The sequence below is a fragment of the Bos javanicus genome, chromosome 14, assembly GCF_032452875.1.
Source record: "Bos javanicus breed banteng chromosome 14, ARS-OSU_banteng_1.0, whole genome shotgun sequence".
In the NCBI taxonomy this organism is placed as follows: Eukaryota; Metazoa; Chordata; class Mammalia; order Artiodactyla; family Bovidae; genus Bos; species Bos javanicus.
In genome coordinates this window covers 116,888-140,836 of record NC_083881.1, presented here as the reverse complement: position 1 = coordinate 140,836, position 23,949 = coordinate 116,888, and positions in this window count along the sequence as shown.

Genomic DNA, 23,949 nt, shown 5'->3' with positions numbered 1-23,949 from the left:
CAATGAGTCAGTTCTTCACACCAGGTGGCCAAAGTATTGGAGTTTCAGCTTCAGCATCAGTCCTTCCAATGAATATTCAAGGTTAATTTCCTTTAAGATTTACTGGTTTGATCTTCTTGGAGTCCAAGGGACTCTCAAGAGTCTTCTCCAACACCACAGTTCAAAGGCATCAGTTCTTCGGTGCTCAGCCTTCTTTATGGTCCAGCTCTAACATCCATACATGACTACTGGAAAAAACCATAGCTTTGACTATACAGACCTTTGTCGACAAAGTAATGTCTCTGCTTTTTAATATGCTGTTGAGGTTGGTCATAGCTTTTCTTCCAAGGAGCAAGCGTCTCTTAATTTCATGGCTACAGTCACCGTTCACAGTGATTATGGAGCCCAAGAAAATAAAGTCCGTTACAGTTTCCATTGTTTTCCCATCTCTTTGCCATGAAGTGATGGGACCGGATGTCATGATCTTAGTTTTCTGAATGTTGAGTTTTAAGCCAGCTTTTTCACTCTTTCACTTTCAAGAGATTTTAAAGTTGTTACAAAACGTGGCCACAAGGCGGCAGCATTTCTTCATGCCCAACTCTGGCTCATTCCGCAGGCAGGGCCGTAAGGAAGATCCTGTTCGCAGACGGTCAAGAGTGCAGCGCGCCAGAAGAAACGCTCAAGGGTCTCATCTCATTCCTTCTACCCCTTCCCCTTTATTCCGCAAAGCACATCCCAGTTCCTGGAACACCACTCTGTGGAGGGTGGGGCGACCATAAGGAAGGGGGCTGGCGGGGGTTGGGGGGCGGGAGAACCCCAGCCCAGAGGACACGTGGAGCCCAGGGAACATTTCAAAGCTCCTCCAGCCCAGAGGTTCCACCGTTCTTTCGATGCAGTAGGCTTGATTTCTCTGCGGGAAGGCCCACTTGGATCCAGAGATTGGGGACTCAACCTGAAAGCAAGAGGCACTCCAGGTCCATTGTGGGGGCACATTGCCTGCCTCATCCTCCCAGCTTCCTCAGCTCCACAACACTCCACCCTTGGTACCGAAGCCTGCTCTGGCTCCAGGGATATGATACCAGCCCAGGTCACCATGGCCTAAAGGAATAGAGTTAGCATGTCTTGTGTCTTTTCATTTTCTACTTAAAAAAAATTTGAATTGGAGTATATAGATGAAGTGCTCAGTGACGTGATCAGTGCAAAGAAACAGAGGAAAACAACAGAATGGGAAAGACTGGAGAGCTCTTCAAGAAAATCGAAGATACCAAGGGAACATTTCATGCAAAGATGGGCTCAATAAAGGACAGAAATGGTATGGACCTAACAGAAGCAGAAGATACCAAGAAGAGGTGGTAAAAATACACAGAAGAACTGTACAAAAAGATCTTCATGACCCAGATGATCATGATGGAGTGATCACTGACCTAGAGCCAGACATCCTGGAATGTGAAGTCAAGTGGGCCTTAGAAAGCATCACTATGAGCAAAGCTAGTGAAGGTGATGCAATTCCAGTTGAGCTGTTTCAAATCCTGAAAGATGATGCTGTGAAAGTGCTGCACTCAATATGCCAACAAATTTGGAAAACTCAGCAGTGGCCACAGGACTGGAAAAGGTCAGTTTTCATTCCAATCCCAAAGAAAGGCAATGCCAAAGAATGCTCAAACTACTGCACAATTGCACTAATTTCACAGGCTAGCAAAGTAATGCTCAAAATTCTCCAAGCCAGGCTTCAGTAATACGTGAACTGTGAACTTCCCAATGTTCAAGCTGGATTTAGAAAAGGCAGAGGAACCAGAGATCAAATTGCCAACATCCATTGGATCATAGAAAAAGCAAGAGAGTTTCAGAAAAACATCTACTTCTTTATTGACTATGCCAAAGCCTTTGACTGTGTGGATCACAAGAAACTGTGGAAAATTCTTCAAGAGATGGGAATACCTGACCACTTTACCTGACTCCTGAGAAATTTGTATGCAGGTCAAGTAGCAACATTTAGAACTGGGCATGAAACAACAGACTGGTTCAAAATTAGGAAAGGAGTATGTCAAGGCTGTATATTGTCACCTGCTTATTTAACTTATATTACATCATGTAAAATGCTGGGTTGGATGAAGTACAAGCTGGAATCAAGATTGTCGGGAGAAATTTCAATAACCTCAGATATGCAGATGACACCACCCTTATGGCAGAAAGCAAAGAAGAACTAAAGAGCCTCTTGATGGAAGTGAAAGAGCTAGCTTAAAACTCAACATTCAGAAAAATAAGATCATGACATCTGGTCCCATCACTTCATGGCAAATAGATGGAGAAACAATGGAAACAGTGACAGACTTTATTTTCTTGGGCTCCAAAAATCACTGCAGATGGTGACTGCAGCCATTAAATTAAAAGATGCTTGCTCCTTGGAAGAAAAGCTATGACCAACCTAGACAGCATATTAAAAAGCAGAGATAGTACTTTGCTGAAAAGGTTGGTCTAATCAAAGCTTTGGTTTTTCCACTGGTCATGTATGGATGTGAGAGTTGGACTATAAAGAAAGCTGAGTGCCAAAGAACTGATGCTTTTGAACTGTGGTGTTGGAGAAAACTCTTGAGAGACCCTTGGACACCAAGGAGATCAAACCAGTCCATCCTAAAGGAAATCAGTCCTGAATATTCATTGAAAGGACTGATGCTGAAGCTGAAACTCTGATACTTTGGTCACCTGATGCGAATAACTGACTCACTGGAAAAGACCCTGATGCTGAGAAAGATTGAAGGTGGGAGGAGAAGGGGATGACAGAGGATGAGATGGTTGGATGGCATCACCGATTCGATGGATATGAGTGTGAGCAAGCTCTGGGAGTTGGTGATGGACAGGGAAGCTTGGTGTGCTGCAGTCCATGGGGCCTCAAAGAGTTGGACATGACTGAGTGACTGAACTGAACTGAATTCTCATGTTGAAGAGGTGTATTTTGGGGTTGCATTTGCTCCCCCTCACTTTGGATGTATCCCAGTTTGCTTACACAGTCATCTATGGAAGACATCCTGGTGTTTGAAAGTTTGTAGGTATTACAAGTAGAGTGGCTGTGCATTATTGCATGATAGTTTTTATTTGGACACCTTTTCAAAGCTGTTTTCTAAATACTAGATGTGCAGTGTTTGATCTTCAGGTGAGCCTTGTTTAGCTTTGGGAAAAAACCAGCTAAGTTGCTCCGTGGCACATGGGATCTTCCCAGATAAGGGATCATATTTGAATCTCTTGCATTGTCAGGTGGAGTCTTTACCACTGAGCTACCAGGGAAGCCCCTGGGTTTTTTTTTTTTTTTTTTTAGTTGACTAGTTCTAATAGATGTGTGGTTTTAATTTGTAATTTTCTAATGATATATGATTTTTGAGTATTTTTGATATGTTTATTTAGTATCTGTATGTTTTCTTTGGCCAGGTGTTCAGATTTATATATCTTTAATGAGGCTGTTTGTTCCAGATTTTTTGGTATTATTTGAGTATACAATGTTTTATCAGATATGTTTTTTGTAGATATATTTCTCTGTTTGTGGCTTGTTGCCGGGGTCCAGCCCCGGCTGATCCAGGGTATTCGAAGGAGAGGCGGCTTTGGCGACCTATGTATTTATTTATTTATCAAAGATATAAAGAGTAATAGAATGAGGATAGCTCAGTAGGAAAATTCAGTGGAGAAAAGAAGCTGAGTGGCTTGGTTTACGCGGAAAATCAATATAACCCGTGACACCAGGTTGGCTCTGACCAAGGAGGCCATAGGCGCCCTCTCGAATAGCGGAAGGTGCCCCACCTTAGACACCTTCTCAAGTGGGTCTTAGAAGCCCAGGCAAATAAATGGTTGCAGAGGATATCCGCGCTCCAGATGGAGACTCAGCTGGAAATTGAGGGGAAGAATGACATGGGGAGACCACGCGTTGGTGAGCAAGGCCTGTAGCTTTATTTTCAACAGGGGCTTTTATACCCTAAGTTACACATAGAGGATAATAGGGGATGCAAAGTCAGCAGTCTTTGATCCTTATCAAAAACCAGGGTTTCTTTCCTGCAAATTTACCGTATACAAATGGTTTAGGTGATTTACATCATCTTCTGGCCAGAAGGCTTATTAACATTTTATGACTCTTGACAAAGACTTATCAACAAAGACTTATTTTCCCTAAGAGTAATTATTTTAAGGTTTGGCGCCATCTTCCGAAGATAAAATTGCATTCCTATAGGGCGGATGTGTAATGGGTTTACAACAAAGGAAAAAATTTATTACCTTAAGGGTCTAAAGTTACTAACACCAAGGCCACTACTTATTTTTTCTACATACCAACTATATTAATTAATACACATTCAAGGATACAATTCAGGGGATGTGGAAACTTGGCAACAAGCATTGGCTCATCAATGAAATCTTTTACTAGTTTTATTCTGACAGTTTCTAACTCTGAGAGGCTCTAAGCTATTTGAATATCTTAAGCTTCCCGTGCCTCTCGAGGCTGGGAGACTGTGAACAATCGTATGCATAGCTGTAGGAGTCCGGGTAAACTTGCCAGGCGAGTTAGAGAGCTATCTGAGGGGTTTGGATTTAAACACTCCTAATTGCCCAGGAACTTTTATTAATTGGAGCTGTAAGTTAACTCTTTGTCAGAGAGAGCGAGATGGTGGTAGGGGACAGCCCCCAGTAAAGTCAGAGGTGAGAGCACAAAGCAATAAAGTAGGCAGACTCTGGTTTTTTGGGGGTAGATGCTCGAGAATATCCAGGGGGACTCCTGAGGCTTGATCCTGCCTTTGAGTATGCCGAGCCTCCTTCCTCATGACCTTTGTCACGAGTGGAATGTCTCTCGCCGGCTCCCGGCAGCTTGTGTTTAGGTTTTCTGAATAAGGTCTTTTATGAGTTTATTTTTAATTTTTTAAAGGTCATGTTTTAAATTTTGTATATTTTTTGGGATAGAGTTCAGGGTTTTTTTTTCCTGTTAATATTCATAAGCAAAACTGAAGTACTGTAGATACAGCTTTGCATTTTATCTGTTGAGAAATTTAAGTGAATTTGGTATAAGTCATAAAATTTCTTTCTACTTTCATTTGATTGCATACGGATTCCAGTTATTTATACAACAGGTTTTGGAGATGTCTTGGGAAGTCAGTTTCCCCAGGTGAAACCGCATCCATGAAACATCAGCTCTTTTCAGCTCCTGTTCTGTCATTGAATTTAACTTGCTTTAAGATGATTCCACTGTCTCATACTAGCAGAATCACAGAATGTTTGTCTTCTTTTGTTCTGGTTTGTTTCACTTAGCATAATGACTATAAGGTTCATCCACGTTGTAGCAATGCCAAAGAATGCTTGAACTACCGCATAATTGCACTCATCTCACAGGCTAGTAAAGTAATGCTCAAAATTCTCCAAGCCAGGCTTCAGCAATACGTGAACCATGAACTTCCAGATGTTCAAGCTGGTTTTAGAAAAGGCAAAGGAACTAGAGATCAAATTGCCAACGTTCGCTGGATCATAGAAAAAGCAAGAGAGTTCCAGAAAAACATCTATTTCTGCTTTATTGACTATGCCAAAGCCTCCGACTGTGTGGATCACAATAAATTGTGGAAAATTCTGAAAGAGATGGGAATACCAGACCATCTGATCTGCCTCTTGAGAAACCTGTATGCAGGTCAGGAAGCAACAGTTAGAACTGGACATGGAACAGCAGACTGGTTCCAGGTAGGAAAATGAGTACATTGAGGCTGTATATTGTCACCCTGCTTATTTAACTTATATGCAGAGTACATCATGAGAAACGCTGGGCTGGAAGAAGCACAAGCTGGAATCAAGATTGCCAGGAGAAATATCAATAACCTCAGATATGCAGACGACACCACTCTTATGGCAGAAAGTGAAGAGGAACTAAAGAGCCTCTTGATGAAAGTGAAGGAGGAGAGTGAAAAAGTTGGCTTAAAGTTCAACATTCAGAAAACTAAGATCATGGCATCTGGTCCCATCACTTCATGGGGAATAGATGGGGAAACAGTGGAAACAGTGTCAGACTTTATTTTTTGGGGCTCCAAAATCATTGCAGATGGTGATTACAACCATGAAATTAAAAGATGCTTACTCCTTGGAAGGAAAGTTATGACCAACAACCTAGACAGCATATTCAAAAGCAGAGACATTACTTTGCCAACAAAGGTCCGTCTAGTCAAGGCTATGGTTTTTCCAGTGGTCATGTATGGATGTGAGAGTTGGACGGTGAAGAAAGCTGAGCCCCGAAGAATCGATGCTTTAGAACTGTGGTGTTGGAGAAGACTCTTGAGAGCCCCTTGGACTGCAAGAAGATCCAGCCAGTCCATCCTAAAGGAGATCAGTCCTGGGTGTTCTTTGGAAGGACTGATACTGAAGCTGAAACTCCAGTACTTTGGCCACCTCATGCGAAGAGTTGACTCATTGGAAAAGACTCTGATGCTGGGAGGGATTGGGGGCAGGAGGAGAAGGGGACGACAGAGGATGAGATGGCTGGATGGCATCACTGACTCGATGGACGTGAGTCTGAGTGAACTCCTGGAGTTGGTGATGGACAGGGAGGCCTGGCGTGCTGCGATTCATGGGGTCGCAAAGAGTCGGACGCGACTGAGCGACTGAACTGAATTGATTGAGAGGAAGGGGCGGGGAGGACGTGGTGCGGAGCGCGCGGGCGGGGCTCCTCCTTCCCATCCCAGTTCCCCGCGGGCCCGAGTGGCGGCGGCGCGCGCGCTCAAATGCGCGGCCGGGCCTTATAAAGAGCGCACGGCTAGGCGCGCGTTCCATTGTGCAGAAGGGCACTCGGCGGGCCGTGCCGTGCGCCTGCGCAGTGCGGGCCGCTCCCCGCCCCCCGCTGCCCCACCGCCCCCTCAGCCGGCCGGCCCGGCCCAGCCTCGGCTCCGCGGCCTCGCTCGGCTCTCAGCCGCCCCTTTACCCTGCAGCAGCCAGCCCGGTGTCCAGCAGCATGTTCAGCTGGGTCAGCAAGGATGCCCGCCGCAAGAAGGAGCGGGAGCTCTTCCAGACGGTGTCCTAGGGGCTGTGGCAGCTGTACGCGCAGAAGCTGCTGCCCCCTGGAGGAGCACTACCGCTTCCATGAGTTCCACTCGCCCGCTGGAGGACGCCGACTTCGACAACAAGCCCATGGTGCTCCTCGTGGGCCAGTACAGCACGGGCAAGACCACCTTCATCCGGCACCTGATTGAGCAGGACTTCCAGGGGATGCGCCTCGGGCCCGAGCCCACCACCGACTCTTTCATCGCGGTCATGCACGGCCCCACCGAGGGCGTGGTGCCGGGCAACGCGCTCGTCGTCTACCCGCGGCGGCCCTTCCGCAAGCTCAACGCCTTCGGCAACGCCTTCCTCAACAGGTAGCCGCTCCTCGATCCGCGGTGGGGGCAAGGGGCCGCCGGGGTCCCGACCGTCCAGTGACTACTGCCCCCGCGAGACCCCTCAGCGACCACTCCCCGGAACTTGGTCCCCTGCCACTTTTCAAAGAAAACCCTTACCAAGGGGTCTGCGAGTAGGTGTCGCCGGCTCCCGCGGCTCTGTCTCCCCGCCGCCCCCCCTCCTCCCCGAATTTCCCAGGTTATCGGTTTAACTCCCAACCCCCAACCCTGGCAGATCCCAGACTCCTCACATCCCTCAGGTAGTGTTGGCTTCCACCTCCTTCCCTAAGGCTGGGCGCACCTAATTCATTCAGACCAACCCCCCTCACCCCCTCCCTTCAAGGGTCTGTTTCTTAAGTGTCCTGGAAAAATATAGTGAAACCTTAAGGCATTCACTTTGCTGGTGTGGTGTGCCTCCCTGGAGACCGGTGGTTTGTGGAGGAAGCACCGGGGAGATCTGGATGGAAACCTGTTGCTTGAGTTGTTTCAGTCCGGTTTCTTTAGTGATGAGTGAGAGATGGAGTATTTCCTGCCATATCAGTAAACAAGGCTGTCACAGCCATCAGCAATTCCAGCTCTCCAAATGTGGATTTCTGAACTCCGATGGCACCCGGGAAGAACAATGCCTGCAATAAGGCAGCCATGAGGTTGCACCATTCCCGACGGTGAGCACTGAGGAAACTCAGGGTGTGAAAAAACGTAGGATACTGACCCCAGATAGCTGAGATGCGTGTGAGAGAAATGATTTTAGTGGGCCCAGACTCTAGCCTCTTCCCACATGTAGAAAAGTGCTAAATTCCTGGAGATATCTGGTTTTCTTTAATTCACAAAAATAACGTTTGATGTTCAGACTACTTGTGCTTTGTTGCAAACCTATATAACCTGACCCCCCCCCCACCCCAGGGTTACTTGAGATTACTTTATTTAGGCTTGAAGTCCTAAAAATTCCCACCAAAAAACTGTAACTCTCAACTTTTAGGTTGTGACTATTTTTTAAGTTGACATTAGCAAGATTGGGTCTGTTAAGTGTTTACTTATTTGATGAAGAAAAGCAAGATCATGCCTGTCGGAATCAGCCCGTCTTGCTGGGTATCCTGAGTTCATTGCTCTGGCAGATGTGGAACCCTGCAGACAGCAGCAGGGGTGCTTTGTGCCGACCTTCTGGTCTGTTCTTAGACTAACATGTGAGGAAGGAGCTGTCCGTCACAGTAATACCCACTCACTTCAACACTGGGATCTCAGACATTTTGGAAATGAAACAAAAGGGTTTATGTGAAGTCTCTTCTGGAATTTCTATCTTTGGTAGAGAATCAAACACTGATAAAACTAGCCGGTTCTGTGACCAGTAATAACATTTCTGTAATGACAAGTGTCCCGGGACCTGCACCCTTGGGTCTGCTCTACCTGCCTCGATGCTGGCTGCAGCGTGCTCTCGCCTCTTACTTCAGACAGAGAAATGTACTTACTTACTTCAGACAGAAAAACTCATTTGCTTTTGGAAACGTGTCTGCACCCACATCTTTTCTCCACAGTGGCGTCTGGGGAGGAGGTGACCCACCCACCTCTGTTTACTGGGGCTGGTCCCCGTCCAGTGCTTCAGAAACTGTGTACAGGCTGCATGTGGGACAAAAGGGAATTGCAGCTTCACATTCCACACTTTTGTTGCTCAGGTGGGAGGGAGGCTGAGACTCCTTGGGAAGTCAATGACAGAGCCTCCAAAGTAAGTTGAAGTGATTTTGTTTGATCAAACTAGCTATATATGCCTTAACATTTATAAACCTGCAGCAGGATAATGTATTGAAATTCAATATGTATTTCTTCTGTTTTTTCCATTCTAAGATGGTACCAGATCTTGGTGTTCCCTTGCCTCCAGGATTTTCTTTTTAATTGGAATCAAAGGATGGAGTTTTTTTTTTTTTTTTTAATTTGGCTCCACTGAGTTTTAGTTGCAGCATGGGGGCTCTTTAGAAAGATCAAAAAGATTGTCTTTAGAAAGACAATCCTAATATCGTCCAGCAGGTGAATGACTGGACACACTGTGGCAACCCTCCCCTGGAACACTGCCCTCTGTGAAAGGACAACCATCCGTGCAGCCGCACCGATGGTGAAAGAAAGAGTCAGTTCAGAAAGGCCACGTGCTGTAAGGATCCATTTATATGACATTCTGGAAAAGGCAAGACTGTGGGATCAGCAAACATGGGCAGTGTTAGGACTGTTTGAGGTCAGCATGTGTTTTGGTGATGGAACTCTTGTGTGTTCTCCTTGTGGTGACAGTTATACAAATCTGTACATGTTAAAACTCTTGGAACCATATGTATGCATGCACGCATGGGTCAATTTTTGTGTAAGCAGTTTTTTTTTTTTTTTTTAAAGGGAGAGAGAGGTCATTTTTTAAAAACTTCTGCCTTTGGGAGACTTCCGGGTAGACCAGCATTTAAGACTCCAAACTTCCAATGCTGGAGAAGGAAATGGCAACCCACTCCAATATTCTTGCCTGGAGAATCCCAGGGACAGAGCAGCCTGGTGGGCTGCCATCAGTGGGGTCACACAGAGTCGGACATGACTGAAGCGACGTAGCAGCAGCAGCAGCAACTCCCAATGCAGGGGGCCAGGGTTTGATCCCTGGTCAGGGAACTAAATCCTGCATGCTGCAATTAATTTTTTTTAAATGAAAATAAAATGCGTTTCTTGTAGACTACATATAGTTGGGTCATATTTTTTTAATCCATTCTCACAGACTCTTTTGATTGGTGTATTTAGACCATTCACATTGAAGGTGATTATTGATATAGTTGGATTATCTACTCTATTTGTAAAGGAACCTTCCATTCATTGCACTTATTCTTTGTTACCTTTTAAAAATATACTCCACTCTTTTTTATTGTCTTCTCTGACTTTAATGAGCATTTTATATGATTTCATTTTCTCTCTTCTCTTAGCATATCAATTCTTCTTTTGAAAAAAAAATTATGGTTGGCTTGGAGTTTGCAATATACATTTGCAGCTAATCTATGTCCACTTTCAAATAACTCTGTTTCACTTTACAGATAGTGCAGGTACTCTTAACAGAGTATTCCCAATTCCTCCTTCCTGTTCCTTATAACCTTGCAGTTGTTCATTTCACTCATTCATAAGCTATGATCACCAGCACATTGTTGCTTTTTTATTTTGAACAGTTATATATTGAATCAGTTAATAATAAAAAACATGAGGGAATTCGCCAGTGGACTGGGGGTTAGGGCTCTGTGCTCTCACTGCCGAGGGTGTGGATTCAGTCCCTGGTCTGGGAGCAGGGATCCCACAAGCCACGAGGCGTCACCAAAAACAAAAAAAGAAAAAAGAACGAAATGCTTTATTTTATCTTCATTTATTATTTCTCTAATGCTTTCCCTCTTTAAACATTGATCTGAATCTCTGACCTATTAGTATATATTATTTTCCTTTTCTCTGAAGAACAACAGTTTTTGCAAGGCAGGTCTCCTGGCAATGCATTCCTTCAGTTTTTGTCTGAGAAAGTCTTTATTTCTTCCTCACTTATGAAGGATAATTTCTTTGGATATACAACCATAGGTAGGTGGTTTATTCATGCAACTCTTCAGATGTATTACTTCATTCTCTTGCTCATGGTTTCTGACAAGACATGTGATTCTTTACTTGGTTCCTCTATAGGTGAGGTGGTTTTCCCCCCTCAGGCTTTCCTTAGGATTTGTCTTTGGTTTTCTGCAGTTTGAATGTGATGTGCCTAGGTGTAGTCCTTTGGTGATATATCCTGATTGGTGGTTCTCTGGAATTCCTGGATGTGTCCTCTGGGATCTGCCATTAATTTTGGAAAATCCTCTGCCATTGTTATTTCAGATGTTTCTTCTGTTAATTTCTTTGTTTCATCATCTCATATTTCAATTATGCATATATTACACCTTTTGTGATTGTCTCACAATTCTTGGATATTCTATTCCTTTTTCTCCCCCTCCCCATTAGTTTTTCTCTTTGTTTTTTAGTTTGAGACGTTTCTAGTGATATAAATTAATGCTTACTGAAATCTTTGCTCAGCCATGTCCAGTCTAGTGATGAATGTAGCAAAGGCATTCTTTATTTCTGTTACTGTATTTTTGATTTCTGGCATTTATTTTTGGTTCTTTATTAGAGTTCCTATATCTCTGCTTATATTGCATGCATGCTCAGTTGCTTCAGTCATGTCTGACTTTGCAACCCCATAGACTATATAGCCTGCCAGGCTCCTCTGTCCATGGAATTTTCCCAGACCAAACCTGTATCTTCTGCATTGCAGGTGGATTCTTTACCACTGAGCTTCCCAGGAAGCCCCTGCTTATATTACCCATCGGTTTTTTTGTAGGTTGTCCACTTTTTTCCCTTTACAGCCCCTAGCATGTTAATCATAGTTAAACTCTCAGTCTAATAATTGCAAAATCTTTGCCATATCTGAGCCAAGTTCTCATGCCTGCTTTTTCTCAGGCCTCCTCAAGCTCTGCTTTTTCTTGCCCTTAGTTTGACTTGTAACTTTGTGTTGAAAGCTGGACTTGTGGTAGATGTCAGAGGCTTCAGATGCTTCAGGTGTCTTCTGTTGTCTCCCTGTTGTCTCTGGGTTTTCCCAGAAACTCTATCTGAAACGGAGTCTGTGTCTGGCAGTGCCCGTGGTATAATGCATGGCTTTTCTACCAGAGCCCTGTGCATGTGGTGGAGAGGTGCTGGGTGAGGGAGGCATTCCTATGAGTCAGACTGTTTTTGTGGTCATGAGGTCCTGGACTGTGCCCTTCAGAAGTTTCTTAGCTCCCACCCATCCTTTTTTTTTTTTTTCCATCCCAGTTGTAAGACAGGAAGGCTAGAAGAGGTTCCAGTTGTCAAGTTGCTCTTTGCCCTTCCCTCATGTCTGATAAGGCTCTGTCTGATAAAATAGTTTATTCTGAGGGAAGAAACACCCTTTGGTATGGATGTTTTTGAAAATGGTTACTTTTCTCTGGGTACACTTCTAAACTGTTAGTTTTCTTCTCTTCCCTGTCTAAATAGTGAAAGTCTAATTCTTTTTTTTCTCAAGTCTTTATCATGAAGACCCCACGGGGCTCCTGGAAGTAAAACTCATATAAGTGTGTCATCCCCTCTCGCTCCCCCTAGCTCAGGAGTTTTAAGTTTCATCTTGCCACCTCTAGCCTCCAGCATTTGTCAACCACTGTTTATGTGGTTCTACCAGTTACTGGCTTTTGGAGGATTCTACCCCAGGAAAGCTATGAAACTGAAAAAGCAGTTGTTCTGTCCATTTTTGCGTCGTGTTTTTTGTTGGACTATTTTTAGATATATCTCAGTTCAATTCAGTCACTCAGTTGTATCCAGCTCTTTGTGACTCCATGGACTGCAGCACGCCAGGCTTCCTTGTCCAACACCAACTCCTGGAGGCTTCTCAAACTCATGTCCATCGGGTCAGTGATGCCATCCAACCATCTCATCCACTGTTGTCCCCTTCTTTTCCTGCCTTCCATCTTTCCCAGCATCAGGGTCTTTTCTGATGAGTCAGTTCTTCGCATCAGGTGGCCAAAGTATTGGGGCTTCAGCTTCAGCATCAGTCCTTCCAATAAATATTCAGGATTGATTTCCTTTATGGATGGACTGGTTAGATCTCCTTGCAGTCCAAGGGACTCTCAAGAGACTTCTCCAACACCACAGTGTAACAATTATCAACATCAACACCACAGAGTATCAATTCTTGGGCACTCAGCCTTCTTTATGCTCCAGCTCTCACATCCATACATGACCACTGGAAAAACCATAACCTTGACTAAAACAGACTTTTGTTGGCAAAGTAATGTCTCTGCTTTTGAATATGCTATCTAGGTTGGTCATAACTTTCCTTCCAAGGAGTAAGCGTCTTTTAATTTCATGGCTGCAGTCACCATCTGCAGTGATTTTGGAGCCCCCAAAAATAAAGTCTGACACTGTTTCCACGGTTTCCCCATCTATTTCCCATGAAGTGATGGGACCGGATGCCATGATCTTCGTTTTCTGAATGTTGAGCTTTAAGTCAACCTTTTCACTCTCCTCTTTAACAATTTTCATATATAACATAGAACAGTGTTTATTAATTGTATTTATTGTGTTGTAGATGCAATGGCACCCCACTCCAGTACTCCTGCCTGGAAAATCCCATGGACAGAGGAGCCTGGTGGGCTGCAGTCCATGGGGTCACTAAGAGTCGGACATGACTCAGCGACTTCACTTTTACTTTTCACTTTCATGCTTTGGGGAAGGCAATGGCAACCCACTCCAGTGTTCTTGCCTGGAGAATCCCAGGGACAGGGGAGCCTGGTGGGCTGCCGTCTATGGGGTCGCACAGAGTTGGACACGACTGAAGCGACTTAGCAGCAGCAGCAGATTATATCCCTAGTACTTATTTATCTTACAACTGGAAGTTGTACCTTTTTTTAAAAAAATGTATTCATAGATAAGGTTTATTCTAGTGTTTACATAAAAATGAGTTGATGTAGAACAGGAAAAGGTTTTTCCAAAGGGTTAAAATGTATCAAACAACAGAACTTGGTCCTTCCATTTAGTTTGAATTCAGTTGGCTGACTGCATCATTATTAATATCCACCCTCACTAATCATATTCATCACACACAATATCAAAAGTCTTCTGGTGGCACTTCCTATTTCCCTGGAAGTCTCTTAAGCTGTTTTCAGTTACAAAAGAAGGGCAGGGATTTTATCAGCTCACACTCTACTCCATTGGAGACAAAAATACATTCCTCAATTCTCTTGTTAAAATTGTGTCTCTTGGAAAACAGTGTTCAAAGGAAGAAATTAGCACTAATACACAAAGAACACAGTATAATCTCTGTATAACAGTAACTTTGCTTCAAATTTTTTTCATTAAGAATTATGTTTATTATCTCTCCACAAGGAAGTTATAAAAATACCTGTAAAAACATTGAAAAGGCTCTTTAAAATCCTGGAATGGAGAATTCTGAAGTATGAATTATGATACATCTATGATTTGCAAATAAAAGAATCAAATAAATTCTACGAGTTGGAATTTCTGAATGACTTTGGTAGGAGTTTACCAAAAGGAACTAAAACATCAGACCTTAACAATTTTCTGTTTTCATCTCAGTTGGATTTTTGATCTGTTGACGGGCACAGTGCACACAGGAACTTGCTTCTGCCACTAATGATGAAGTCAGTCTGAGGGACAGATATTTGTATCCTGGATGCACTAGGCTCTTCTGTGCAACTGACTGGAGTGGTCTTCCCTCATTTGTTCCGTCGTGTTTTAAATAAAAGTAAGTATACATGTGGTAAAACATTTAAATGGTACAAGAGGATTTAAATTATCAGTAAATACCCTTTTCTCCTATAACCTAGAAAATCTGATGTTTTCCAAATCATCAAACAGTCATATGAATAATTTGCAAAGTGAAGTCAACCTTAGAGTATCTTCATCTGAAAATTATTCTCAGGATTTCTGGAATACCTTGATTCTCTCATACTTTACCTCTGTTACAGAGGAAAGCCATGCAGTCTTCTCCTTCTCAAAAAAACTAACTAGGAAAGCAACTCACACACTCTGCTCAGAGACAGCAAGTGCAGGCAACACCTTGTACCCCGTGGATCTGGTCCTAGCCACGGGCAGGGGCTCTGGTATCCACCAGAGACATGGGTGGGTGCCTGGAGCCCAGCCGTGCCCTTCGTGAAGGCCTCTGATCTTTCGGGCCAGCTAAGCATCCTTTGAGGAGAGCATTACGTGGCCAGCGTGTAAGGAGAGGAGACACATCCTCGAAGAGACGAACTAGAAACGCTTCTGCCGCCTCTTGCAGGGCCAACAGGACCTGGGTTTGCCAACTGAAGTCCACACCACGAGTGAATTTAACATGTATTTCTCTTGCCGGTGAAGGAGCAGGGATGGGAGAAGGAGTGGAGAGGAAAAGGAGACTCAGGAGAAGATAGACTCTCTGCGAGTCTCCGTGAATCTTCACCTCTGTTCTTCTTTTCGGGTGCTTACTCTTGGGACCTAACTGGTGGCTTATGTCAGCTCCAGGGAGCTTAGAGACGGCGGGCACGACTCGGCTCTCCTGGTCTCAGCCGTGGGAGAGGAGGAGACATTCTCTTGGGGCAGGGCAAGGGACGGGAGGCTGGTTGGATGAGAGAGTTGCAGGCAGCAGAAGGGGGTCTTAGCAGCAGGCGCGTGCCCTTCTGGAGCACTTGGATCGCCTGCAGGAGCGCATGTCTCCGGCGAGCCTGTGGACGGGAGGACGCGCCTGGACATGGGCTGGCGGGCGGGCGGAGGGAGCCAGGCTCGCCGGGCGCCCCTCGGTGTTTCGGGCTCGCTCGCGGCTCCAGGGGGCCGGTGGTGGGCGCACAGAGGGTGTTTGGGCCCCGGGGCTCCTTCTAGATCTGGGTCCTGGGACAGATGCCGGGAGGGCCGGGTCTCCCGGGCCGGCCGCCTGACCCGGCTGGGTGGCGCTCTGGAAGTTTGTACCCTTTGACCAGATTCTTCCAATTCTCCTCCCAACACCCCTCTGCATACCTCCAGTAACGACAAATCCGATCTCTTTTTCTATGAACTTGTTTATTTTTGAAGTATAATTGACTACAGCACTCTGTTAGTTCCCCGGCGTATAGCATAGTGATGAGACATTTCTATACATTTCAAAAGCCTCTTGTTGAAGGTGAAAGTGGAGAGTGAAAAAGTTGGCTTAAAGCTCAACATTCAGAAAACGAAGATCATGGCATCCGGTCCCATCACTTCATGGGAAATAGATGGGGAAACAGTGGAAACAGTGTCAGACTTTCTTTTTTGGGCTCCAAAATCACTGCAGATGGTGACTGCAGCCATGAAATTAAAAGACGCTTACTCCTTGGAAGGAAAGTTATGACCAACCTAGATAGCATATTCAAAAGCAGAGACATTACTTTGCCAACAAAGGTTCATCTAGTCAAGGCTATGGTTTTTCCTGTGGTCATGTATGGATGTGAGAGTTGGACTGTGAAGAAGGCTGAGCGCTGAAGAATTGATGCTTTTGAACTGTGGTGTTGGAGAAGACTCTTGAGAGTCCCTTGGACTGCAAGGAGATCCAACCAGTCTATTCTGAAGGAGATCAGCCCTGGGATTTCTTTGGAAGGAATGATCCTAAAGCTGAAACTCCAGCACTTTGGCCACCTCATGCGAAGAGTTGACTCATTGGAAAAGACTCTGATGCTGGGAGGGATTGGGGGCAGGAGGAGAAGGGAATGACAGAGGATGAGATGGCTGGATGGCGTCACTGACTCGATGGACGTGAGTCTGAGTGAACTCCTGGAGTTGGTGATGGACAGGGAGGCCTGGCGTGCTGCGATTCATGGGGTTGCAAAGAGTCGGACATGACTGAGTGACTGATCTGATACATTTCAAAATGATCGCCGTAAATCTAGTTACCATCTGTCACCATGAAAGGTATTACTTTATTACTGACTATATACCCCTATATTATTGTTGACTGTATTGTTGATTATATTCTTAGTGTTCCATTTTAATCATTTTTATTGCTGTTTTTCCCCATGTATCTCTGTATTTTAGTGGTTGCTCTGGAGATTATAGTATTCATATTTAGCTTTTCTCTGTTTGCTTGGAAATAAGATTGTGCCAAGTCAAGGGGAACATAGAAGCCACACCACCACTTAGTGCTACATCTTCGTGCATCAAAAACTGCTTCAGACAGTGTTAGAAATTTTGCTTTCTGCTGTCATACGTATATACATCATATATACATACAGAATAGTCTCGGGACTTCCCTGGTGGTCCAGCGGCTAGGACTCGGTGCTCCCAGTGCACGGGGCCTGGGTTTGATCCCTGGTCGGGGAACTAGATCCCACGTGCTGCAATGAAGATGGAAGGTCCCAAGTGCCACAACTAAGACCTGGCACAGCTACATAAATACATAAAAATAGATATTTCTTAAATAAGAAGTATAAAAAGCTGACTGCTTTGGCCACTTGTTTAAAATTAGGGACTCCCTGGCAGTCCAGTGATTAAGACTAGGAGCTCCCACTGCAGCGGGCAAGGGTTCCACCCCTGGTTGGGGAACTAAGATCCCACACATTGGATGGCACAGACCAAAAAACCATAAGACTCATATTTACATAGTTATTCATCATTTCTATTGCTCTTCCTGTATTCTTGAAATTTGTTTCCCTCTGGTATTATTCTCTTTGAATCTGAAGAATTTCCTTTAGCCTTTCTTTCAGAGTGGGCCTGCTAGAGAGCTCCCCTCTCACTTCAGTGCAGGTGGTACAGAAGGTGAGGATTCAGCATAGCACTGCTGATCAGTGAGTGTCCAGGGTGCCCGGTCACTGCTAAATTGCCTTGTGTGACCGTCATGGTTAGTGTACTGGAATTGCCTGGTTTCAGTCACACAACATGCTCACCACATGGCAGACAGCTGCCCTGTCCTGGGCCAAACAGGCAGAGGCAGCTGAGCCGGGATGAGTGCCGTCCGATAGCCCCCTTTGCTCCGTCTGACTTAGTGACCCACCTGTCTTCTTGAAATGTGTGCTCCCCTTCCCTTGTGATGGAGCAAAGTCCAGACATCAACCATATGCTTCCACGGTCACCTGGTAACATGGGAGCCCTGTGCGCCAGCTTTTCCAAAACCATCAGATATTTCTCTTTGATAGTACAGAATTAAATAGGAATTTAATAGAATTAAATGGAATTAAATAGGTTTCTTTCCCCCCTCATTAAAGAAATTTCAGGCTTTAAAAGAAGGCAGGGGAATACTCGGGGTTTAGGGACCACTTGAAATCATTTGAGGCCAGGCTGGCTTTTCAAAAATATTTAGTATTTATTTATCTATTTGGTTATGTCAGGTCCTGGTTTCCACACATGGGGTCTTCGTTGTGACTCTCTAGCTGCGGCTTGTTGGCTTAGTTGCTCCATGGCATGTGGGATCTTAGTTCCCCAACCAGGAATCGAACCTTTGTTCTCTGCATTGCAAGGCAGATCTTAACCACTGAACCACCAGGGAAGCACCAGGCATATGTACGCAGACCAAGATACACGACCTTCAGACACGCAGAAAGGTCCCCTTCTCAGGAAGGCCTTCCCCATCTGCCCCATTTAAGGCTATGAGTTGACGATAGCCCTCCTCCTCCTGCTCTGTTTCTCATATGTTACTTATCACCGTTTGAGACAGGGTTTGCTTATTTGCCAGGTTTGTCTGTTTCGTTAGTTGCAGTGTCCTAAGTGCCTAGACTGGTGCATGCTCAGTAAATATATATTTTTACCTTGCTGCATGGCTTGTGGGATCTTAGTTCCCTGACCAGAGATTGAACCCAGGCCCTCAGCAGTGAAAGCATGGAGTCCTAACCACTGGACTGCCAGGGAATTCCCTCAGTAAATATTTCCTGGATGAAAGAACAGTTTTGCAACTTTCTTTTCTTCCTTTTAAAAAAGTTGTCATCCCTGACATCCTCCCATGGTGTACATAACCACACCGGGCACCTCCTCTCTTTTCATGTTCCGCCAACTATCCTTGGGCTTCCCAGGTGGCGCTGGTGGTAAAGAACCTGCTTGCCAAGGCAGGAAACATAAGAGCCCCAGCTTTGATCCCTGGGTCAGGAAGATCCCCTGGAGGAGGGAATGGCAACCTACTCCAGTATTCTTGTCTGGAGAATCCCATGGACAGAGGAGCTGGCAGGCTGTAGTCCCTGGGGTCACAAAGAGTCGGACACAACTGAAGTGACGTAGCACACATGCGCACTGCCGTCCTAGCGTGGTCCTAAGGACACAACTGAAGTGACGTAGCACACATGCGCACTGCCGTCCTAGCGTGGTCCTAAAGCTACAGAGTGTGCTGTTACCACCTGCAAGTGATTTGAGGGAAATGACATGCTCTGGGACCCTTGAGCTTTAGGATGGAGAAGCACGGGCCCCTGACGTGGCCTCTTCTGTGTGATGTGCTGACGCCCCGACACAGGCCTGTCCTTTCAGGTCTTATGCGGGTCGTTATATGATAGTCCCGGGTGCTTCACACAGTAAAGAATCTGCCTTCAGTGCAGGAGACCTGGGTTTGATCCTTGGGTTGGGAAAATCCCCTGGAGGAAGGTATGGCCACCAACTCCAGTATTCTTGCCTGGAGAATCCCCATGGACAGAGGAGCCTGGCGGGCTACAGTCCATGGGGTCGCAAAGAGTCGGACACAACTGAGCGACGAAGCACAATCTGTTGAAGGAGGTTGTACAGGTCTCATGAGTCAGAAGCTGGCAGGTAACTGCTGAAAAGCAACCGTGCTATGGAAACTAAGACCCCGGAGAGCATCACAAGGCATTGGCAGTGAAACCACCTCCTGGGAAAAGCAGGAGGCTCCAGCTCGTGCCTCGCCTTTGCTGCTTGCTGATAGGAAATGAACAAGTGCCTGCCAGGTGCCACTGCTGTGTGATGACACGGGGGTGCAGACCAGGTCCATTTCCTTTGCTGTGCTGTTTGCAGCACTCCAAACCCACCCGCCTGGATGCTATCTATCTCTGGCTGATGGCTTGTGATTGGCCCCCAGCACATTTCTGCAGGGGAGCAGGGCTTCTTGTCAAAACCACCTGGGTTCCAGGGAGTAGAGAATTAAAGTATCTAAGAGGAAAGAATACAGGGATTGTGTCTTGGGGAAAATGGGATGGTTTTGAATAAGTCTTTGTGTTTGGAAAGGGTGTTAAGAAGGAACAAGGCATCTGTGCAAATTACTTTGGTCACCTCCTTTAAGAAGACTGCCTTGATGGTTCATCTAGTGGTTAAGAATCTGCCTATGACACAGGTTCGATCCCTGGTCTAGGAATATTCCATATGCTGCAGGGAAACGAAGCCCGTGTGCCACAACCTCTGAGCCTGTGCTCTAGAGCCTGCAGGCCGCAGTGTCTGAAGCCCACGCATCCTAGAGCCAGTGCTGCACAGCCAGAGAAGCCCCCGCACCGAGAATCCCGCACACTGCAACCAGAGAGTGGCTCCCATTTGCCACAGCCAGAGAAGGCTCATGTGTGGCTGCGGAGACCTGGCATGGCCCAGAGTAAATACATAAATAATAAGAGTAAAGAAGATAATAGTAAATCTTAAAGAAAGATTTCAGACCACTGAAAGATCCTTAGAGGTTCCAAGGAGACAAAAAATTATGAAGTGAATGCTTAACCACTGCTTGTTATACTTAACTTATTTTAAAATTCATTTTTATTGGAGTAGAGTTGCTTTGCAATCTTACTTTAGTTTCTGCTGTACAGCAAAGTGGATCAGTTATATGTATGCATATATCCCCTCTTTTTTAGATTTCTTTTCCTACTTAAGTCACCACAGAGCATTGGATAGAGTTCTCTGAGCTATACAATACGCTCTCATTAGTTATCTCTTTTATACATCAGTAGTGTACATGTGTCAATCCTCAACATATTTATTTTAGACAAGGTGGTTGATGGTATTGTGTACATTATTTATATCCCCGCCCCCCCCCCCCATACCTTGGATCTACTATTACCTGTTAAGAAACTGGTGTTTAAAATTTCCATCTGTTTCTAGTTTTGGTTCCTTCAGTTCTTGCTTTGTTTGTTTTGAGGCTCTGTTAGGTGTGTGGATATTTATGACATATCTTCCTGCTGAATTACCACTATGAGGAGTCTATCTTCTATCTGTAGAAGTCTAGAGACTTCTTCAGTATTCTAATGTTTAAAGTATGCATGCTGTGGGTTCTAACCATTTACTTTTTAAAAATTGCAGCTTCACTTAAGAAAACGACAATTTTATTGAGATACAATTCACATGCCATCAATTCACCCATTTAATATGTATAATTCAGTGGTTTTTCGTATATTCACAGTGTTGTGCAACCATGGCCACAATAACTTTCAGAACATTTTCATCATCTCCAAAGAATCCCACATTAGCAATCATTCCCCGTTTCATTCAGACACCCCACCCCAATTAGCCCAGGTCAACCACTAATTTATTTTCTGTCTCTATAGATTTGCCTCTTCTAGACATTTCATATACACGAAATCATACTATATGTGGTTTTTATGACTGGCTTCTTTCACTTGGTATAATGTTCTCAAGGGTCCTAAGTGTTATAGCATGTTTCAGTATTTTATCCAACCATTGTTTCTGTTTTCTTAAAAAAAAATAATAGACTTTATTTTTTAGAGCACTTTTAGGTTCACAGCAAAACTGAATAGACAGTGCTGAGAGTTCCCATATATTGGGTTAGCCAACAAGTGCGTTCATGTTTTTCTGTAATATCTTATGGAAAAACCCAAACAAACTTTTTAGCCAACCCAATACTTCTCCCACCCCATAGCTTTTTAGCTCCATCTTGTATTCCATTAATTTTTTTTTTTCAAACATATTCTCCTTAGAATTCTGACTACCAGTCCTTGTTCCCAATGAAATGTTGATAGATGACCATGTGTGGCTAATTGAATGACTTTTTTTATAGTGGCAAAATTAAACTCTTTATTACAGTATTATTTATAAACAGTTTTAAAGTAATATAAATCACTATTATTAGGGATATAAAATGAACAAAAGGCTCTGTTTTAAATATATGTTTTATATATAATTTGTGTTGATATTTTCATAAAACTTGAATAGTGTAGATATATAATTTATGTATTAACAAAAACATATAAAGCACAGGCTTTGTTCATAGTGTATCCTTAACAATACTGATATGTTACTGACTTATTGTATATAAATTCTAAATATATATGTTTTTCTACATACCTCATTATACTTATGCTTTTCTTTTTTTTTTAAGTTTGTACTTCACTAGGCATGAGTCACTTTTTCCCTTCTTTTACCTCCCCTACCTTTTGTCATTTTTAATATTTACTGTTAATCTAGTTTTTCCTTGCAGAATACATCTCTTCAATGTCTCTTCTTTGAGTCCATCTCTCTCTGCCTCTGTTGTTAGCATGTTTGCTTATGGCTTTCTGTTTAGAGTGTTGTGGCTTTCATTCATGATCATTGCCCTACATGTTTACTCTTGTTGTTTTCCCTCTTTCTTAGAATGAGCTGAATTTAAAAAATCATTTGTCTTTAGCTCTTTGACAAACAGAATAGAAATAACTTTTCCTGTTTGCAGTTATAACCCATCTAAATAAGGTTCTGCTAAAAACTAAACTTTCATATTTCCCTTCGCAAGTGATAATTCATACCTATAGAAATCATGCAAGCAAATTTCAAAATATAGCAACTAATTTAAATAGCTTAGTTTTTCAGACATAGTACTCTAAAGTATTGGGGATAAATTTTTATTCTAGAACATTTTGGTAGAGAAAGTAATCTAGTAGGTGTCATAGCCTTTGTATAGCAGTATATTAGGGGTAAGGAGAGGAACATCCGGGGCTTCCTATGTCATCTGTCATAATCCTTACCCCATGAGAAGGTTAGTCAGTGGCAGAACTGGGATTTGAATCCACATCTGAATGACTCCAGAGCCTGTGCTCTTTGTGTTAGATCATAGAGTACTGGGGGATGTTATAATTATTTTATTAAATTTGACTCTTATTATTCTTAAAGTTCTTATTTTCTTCTCCAGAATGTCCTGAAACCAAACTTAATGAAGCTAATGAATGCTTCTCAGCAATCCAAGAGAAACAGTAAGTTATCTAATACTGTCTTCCTGGTGCCAATTATTCACTGATTTGAAATTCAATTCAATTATTCACTGATTTGAAATTACAGATGTTCTCATGTACTCTCCCTTGTTTTCACTGTAGTAGAAGCAAAATGTGGCATTGTGAGACCAGAGAGTACAGTGTTCTCTGAGGACAATAATTCTGATAGGGAAATTGAAGATGTGGTTGAAACCATTCCCGAACCATCACCTGGAGTCCCGGGCTTCTCTCATCCTGCCTTCCCATCGCCTGAGCCTCTTCCACAGCCTCTCAAGTCTCACAAAGGCAAGTTGTTTTGTTTGTAACTCTTTTTCCCCTGTACTTTTTCACATGCCATTTGCATGTCATGTCCCCTTATATGACAGAAAGGATCTACCACAGAAATGGAACCCTTCAAAGTCATGGTACAAAATGGTGTGATAATAAGAGCAATATATGTGCATGACTCAGATTTATAAATGTTGGCAGTGAGAAGGTTTCCTGATGTTTGGAAACTAAACGTAAGACCAGAAACTATAAAACTCCTAGAGGAGAACATAGGCAAAACACTCTCCGACATACATCACAGCAGGATCCTCTATGACCCACCTCCCAGAATATTGGAAATAAAAGCAAAAATAAACAAATGGGACCTAATTAACCTTAAAAGCTTCTGCACATCAAAGGAAACTATTAGCAAGGTGAAAAGACAGCCTTCAGAATGGGAGAAAATAATAGCAAATGAAGCAACCGACAAACAACTAATCTCAAAAATATACAAGCAACTACTACAGCTCAACTCCAGAAAAATAAACGACCCAATCAAAAAATGGGCCAAAGAACTAAATAGACATTTCTCCAAAAAAGACATACAGATGGCTAACAAACACATGAAAAGATGCTCAACATCACTCATTATCAGAGAAATGCAAATCAAAACCACTATGAGGTACCATTTCACACCAGTCAGAATGGCTGCG